The following is a 6530-nucleotide window of genomic DNA, read 5'->3' as shown; positions in this document are numbered from 1 at the left end:
CCTTTTGGGAGCTCACTGGCTTCGGGTTCCATGGGAACTCCGAAGTTAAGCGAGTAGCGCTTGAGAGCATTCCCAGGATGGGTGACCCATCGGGAAGTTCTCGGGTGAGTTCCCAAAAACAAAACCGTGAGGGAATGGTAAGCCCAAAGTGGACAATATCGTGCTATGGTGGTGGACCGGGCCCGGGAAGTGGTGCCGCCCGGGCCAGGATGTGACAATTTGGTATCAGAGCCTAACCCTGGTCGTGGTGTGCCGACGAGGACGTCGGGCCCCTAAGGGGGGTGGATTGTGACATCCCACATCACCTAGGGGAGTGATCCTTAAATGTATATTCCCATCCCTACCTAGCACGAGGCCTTTTGGGAGCTCACTGGCTTCGGGTTCCATGGGAATTCCGAAGTTAAGCGAGTAGCGCTTGAGAGCATTCCCAAGATGGGTGACCCACTGGGAAGTTGCTCGTGAGTTCCCAAAAACAAAACCGTGAGCGAATGGTAAGCCCAAAGCGGACAATATCGTGCTACGGTGGTGGACCGGGCCCGGGAAGTGGTGCCGCCCGGGCCCGGTCCACCACCGTAGCACGATATTGTCCGCTTTGGGCTTACCATTCCCTCACGGTTTTGTTTTTGGGAACTCACCCGAGAACTTCCCGATGGGTCACCCATCATGGGATTGCTCTAGCCCTCTTCTCGCTTAACTTCGGAGTTCCCATGGAACCCGAAGCCAGTGAGCTCCCAAAAGGCCTCGTTGTCACATCCCGGCCCAGGCGGCACCACTTCCCGAGCCCGGTCCACCACCGTAGCACGATATTGTCCGCTTTGGGCTTACCATTCCCTCACGGTTTTGTTTTTGGGAACTCACCCGAGAACTTCTCGATGGGTCACCCATCATGGGATTGCTCTAGCCCTCTTCTCGCTTAACTTCGGAGTTCCCATGGAACCCGAAGCCAGTGAGCTCCCAAAATGCCTCGTTGTCACATCCCGGCCCGGGCGGCACCACTTCCCGGGCCCGGTCCACCACCGTAGCACGATATTGTCCGCTTTGGGCTTACCATTCCCTCACGGTTTTGTTTTTGGGAACTCACCCGAGAACTTCCCGATGGGTCACCCATCATGGGATTGCTCTAGCCCTCTTCTCGCTTAACTTCGGAGTTCCCATGGAACCCGAAGCCAGTGAGCTCCCAAAAGGCCTCGTTGTCACATCCCGGCCCGGGCGGCACCACTTCCCGGGCCCGGTCCACCACCGTAGCACGATATTGTCCGCTTTGGGCTTACCATTCCCTCACGGTTTTGTTTTTGGGAACTCACCCGAGAACTTCCCGATGGGTCACCCATCATGGGATTGCTCTAGCCCTCTTCTCGCTTAACTTCGGAGTTCCCATGGAACCCGAAGCCAGTGAGCTCCCAAAAGGCCTCGTTGTCACATCCCGGCCCGGGCGGCACCACTTCCCGGGCCCGGTCCACCACCGTAGCACGATATTGTCCGCTTTGGGCTTACCATTCCTTCATGGTTTTGTTTTTGGGAACTCACCCGAGAACTTCCCGATAGGTCACCCATCATGGGATTGCTCTAGCCCTCTTCTCGCTTAACTTCGGAGTTCCCATGGAACCCGAAGTCAGTGAGCTCCCAAAAGGCCTCGTGCTAGGTAGGGATGTGAATATACATTTAAGGATCACTCCCCTGGGTGATGTGGGATGTCACATATATAGATTAAATTAATGATAAAATATTGTAAATATAAAATTTAATAATATAATATATGAGTCCTACTTTTTAGTCCGACGTAACAACAAACGCTTCACTAAATCAGTCCAGCTTAGTATATTCTAAGCCAGTCCAGCTTAGTTCGTGAAGCTAGTTCAGTCCGAGACAGTCCGGTGCAACAAACGCACCCTTAGGGTCCAACTCGGACTATTTTGAAAGTCAAAAGTAAAATCCAAATTATTTTATATCAAAAAGGGGCGTTTAGATTTAAATGTCTTATTGTTTTATTTGTTAGATTAAACATCTATACCTTTTAGAATTTTTATTAAACATTTTCCTACATTTTAGGTGCCAAATATATTATAAGTAGCATTTTTTTAATGCAAAATTACATAATTTGCCATATATATAATGTACCAATTAGCTAATATCCAAATCTCCTAGAATCTAGTAGACGTATGCTTTAAAAATCTAAAAACATATCAAATTTGATTTATTTATGCTTCTAACGTGATATATATTTATGTTCTTTATCGATCATTCTACAATTTTTTCATGTCATTTCTTTTCTGTCAGTCGATACTCTTTCATCCTCCTTTGTGAGTCATGTTCATTCCCTTTCTATTTTCATTTGAAGCAAACCTCTTGATTTGAGTATTTGTACCATGGTACTTTTGGAAAATAGATTCTAGTGGTAGATGATATGGGGTATGTTTCCATTTAGTATTGGTACGTTTCTAGGTGACATGTTGGTACATTTTAAGTTGGCATGGGTACATTTCATATTAGCATTGGTACGTTTCAATTTGGCATGGGTACATTTCTAGACGATATGTTGGTACGTTTCAAGTTGGCATGGGTACATATCCTATCAACATTGGTACATTTCAATTTGGCATCGGTACGTTTCAAGTCATATTAGTACATTTCAACATGGCAAGAGTACAATTCAAATTAGAAATTAATATATTTAAATTTGGTTTCAATCTAAAATTCACATTTATATATCTCATGCCGAATGACATTAATCTCATTCCAACTAATCCCTTTTGTCAACAACTTTTATGCAAATTATATTGTGCTACAATATTTTAAAATCACTTGTTTTCTGTTGCATACTACACAACCATGCAATCAAACTAGAACTCAACAAGATAAATGTAGCGTCTATGGTGTTTTCATCATGTTGGATTGGCTATCTCCATTTTTTCTGCTGATGTAAGTTTTTTCCGTGATCAATGAAGTTTTATTATAGAAAAATAAATGTTAAAAATTCATAAATTAAGAGATAATATTGATGATTTAATAGTTAATATCCATTAATAATCCAACATCTCTTAAAAAGGGGCATGGATTCTGACATGCCAAAAAACCTCTATTAACTAAAATCATTAAGTGGGAAATCAACATATATAACATTTTTCATTTAGAAAAAAACTAATTAAAATAAAGTTAAAAATACTTAGATGTCCACCCGTCAAAGCCTTAATCAAATGTTTAATAAAAAAAATTGTTGAAACGAAGTGGGACATTTTAATTTTCCCTATCAGAAGGTAATACGTCTGAATCTACGAGTCCAAAGACGCGCTTATGCCCACCGCATACAAGTCGTTGACTCTTTAGTCCTCGTTCCCCTTTAAGAAAGGAAAATCCAAAGTAGTGGGTCATCTGGTAATTTACCACGTCATTGCATTTTTTGGTATTTCTGTAATTATTGAAATCCTGCATGTGCACAGATGTAGAGCTAGTAAGATACTGCCACCTAGCAGCCTGCCTTTGGACCGCTTGGTTGGTTGGCAAATATAAAATAAAATAAAATAAATATATTATATATCAAGGTTGCTATTTTTGACCAGAACCTCTATTATCCATTTGTTTGTAAGATTCAACACGTTGGAGGCAATTTTTTTCCAATGGTCAATGTTGTCACAATCTTTTACGTTAATGCACATGACCAATTTTCAGGTGTATATATGTTAACAATACGACACATTTAAAGTATCCAAAAAGAAAAAAAATGATACTGAAAAATAAAATAACTTGAAATTATATGACGTTGGAAATTAAGAGGAATCGAATGTCTACAGTTGAAATTTTGAGAGATTTTGATATGGGTGTATAAATTAGTGGATTTTGATGGAGTTTAATTGCTTTCTAGATATTTTGTGTAAATTTTTGAGTGAATTTTCTTAAATTCTCACGAGGAGATGTGAGATTTTGAGAATGTTTAAAGTACACTGCTAAATGTCTCTAATTCTATTGAATTCACCAACTTTTTAAACTCCTTTAAAATCAATTTTTAATTGAATACACCGGAATGTTATAAATTTCTTAAAATCCTGATTGAATATACGTAGATTTTCAGAGAATCGCTTAAAATCATGATTAAATACCCCTAAATTTGTAGAAAGAATTAAAATCTCTCAAAATCCTAATTGAATACACTCTCAAACACTTGAATCAAATTTAAAGGTTTATAGGGTACAAAACGAACAAAATAACTCTCAATTTGATGAAATAGTTGATAGAATTAACAGCAAAGGCATTTGAACAAATTAAAAACTCTAAAGGCTCATAATCAAATTGAGATTTCAGATAACAAAGCGATACGAAACTTATAACATTAGGTATTACTAAATTTTCCTTTTAGAAGAGTTGGTTAAATCTCAACCAAACAAGAAACACATGGTGAGGCATGATTCAACATGGAATTGATGCTGAGTTTTGTAGCCTATCCCAAAATTATTTAAAGGAACAAACCTCAATATGGCAACTCCAAGAATGTTCCTCCCATGTGTCTAAGTGTTTTTTTTTTTTAAATTAACAAACGATATTATCTACTTTAAGAAAAAAAGTGGCAGACTTAGCTTCACAATGAGTTAGCAATAAAGTGGTTCAAATTTGTATTTGGCAAGAATCAAACCTAAGACCTCTCACTTACAAACGAAGAGAAATATCACTAGACTATAATACTAAGTGGGTTTTTGAATTATTGTGTTAACTTCTTTTCTTATTTGTGTGAAGCTTTCGCATGTTTGAGATGTGGTACCAATGTCACCCCACCCAATTTTTATACGATTCTCATGGGTCCCAAGAATTTTAATTTTATATTAATTTTTTCCTCTTTCATGATTGGTCTCGTGACTTCGAAATATCACCGTTTTTTTATTATAAATTTATGGCAATTTGATGATAATAATAATTATATGCATAAATGTGTTATAGGTCTTGTTCATGTGATTATTTGATTTGAATAAGAATATAAATAAAAAGTGACCTAAGCTTACAAGACGCCTTGCTTTGTATAGGTTAAGGGACGTTGTTTTGTTTCCACGACTCGAACTTGTGACCTTTCGATCATAAAGAAATTACCTTTTCGTTGCGCTAGGCTTGCCGTCCCAAAGAATACAAATATAGAACTAAATTGTGACATTATCAATGTTTATGTAACTTTCTACTTTCAAGTAATTTGCTAACCAACTATTAGGGTAGTTTGCCCTACTAACACAAGGGGCCTAGGACACGCTTAAATTGACCTTAATACAAGCGATAATGAATCTCGTTCAATAAACTTACTTTACATACAATCAATTATTTTAATGTCATGATTAGTTATAAGCTCATGCTATCAGACTCGACAACTTTATACAAATATGTGCATTTTTAGTTTACCAACAAATGTGAATTTTAAATAAAACTTGATCTTCCTCAATCGTCTCTTAAATGAGTATATGCTATAATTGAGCAAGAGAATATGCTACAAAATTCTCTTCATGAAATTATAGCCACATAGGAATTTTGAATTTTCTTATTGATACTACTGAAAGTGAGACTTCCTAAAAGCCCAAACTATCACAACCAAAGAATGTGGGAGGTCTTTCTCAGACGTGAGTTACATCAGTTAGCCGAACAACGTGGTCGGCTCTTTGCATCCAAGCTTGATTCCTTCTTTTCGTAAATTAGAATAATTTAACATGTGGTTGGTTTTGATCTCCCGAATCAAGGTGTGAATGTCCCTTAGAAGTGTTGCTTTGACCAGGGCGGGCAACTTTAGCCGGTGCTAGAACCCGGGTGCAAAAACATTTTCAACCTTCTATTACTCTTGGTATGTATAAGCCTACAATCTTTACTTCGGGCAGATTATCACAAACAAGAGTAGTTAATTTGTTTTAATAAATGCTAAACAACATCCAGAACATTCTAACTGCAATATTACTTGGGTTATTTTTAGGAGGTGTGATATCCACACATCTTTTTTTACTTCTCATACATCCTTTGTTAATTTCTGTCCGTTGATCTTCTTCATTTCATCCGATCTGACGGCCGAAAATTAAAAGGGTGTGTGAAAAGTAAAAAATGGTGTGTTGATATCACACTCCTATTTTTAGCTTCGCCTCTTAGAACTTAATTTTAATTTCATTTTGTTTTCTGTAACTCAAAAGTTGCAACTTTACTTCTAAAAACTCAAAATTCGCTCCACTTGCCTTTGAAAATCGATTTTGATATCATTTTGTCCCCTCAAACTCAAAAGTCATTTTACTCAATAAAACTCAAAATTCGCTCCACATTGTCTTAATTTAGTGTCATGTGGATGCACCAAACTAATCAATTTATTTATTTTCATATTTGCAACTCAGGCGCAACAACCTGAAAAAGTACCAATCCTTAATTCTTCTTTTAAACTTAATATTTTCTGATTGTTGAATGTTAACATACGATGGAGATTTATAATCAAATTCATTGACACATATGGTGTAATTTTATTGTGTGGTGGGTCCCACATAAGCTACTGCAAAGTGACTTTTAAATTTCAAGAAAAAAAAAGAGTC

Source organism: Pyrus communis, chromosome 3 (assembly GCF_041283825.1).
Source record: "Pyrus communis isolate YQ-2024b chromosome 3, ASM4128382v1, whole genome shotgun sequence".
NCBI lineage: Eukaryota > Viridiplantae > Streptophyta > Magnoliopsida > Rosales > Rosaceae > Pyrus > Pyrus communis.
The sequence above is the reverse complement of the archived record's forward strand: the minus strand, read 5'-3'. Positions refer to the sequence as shown.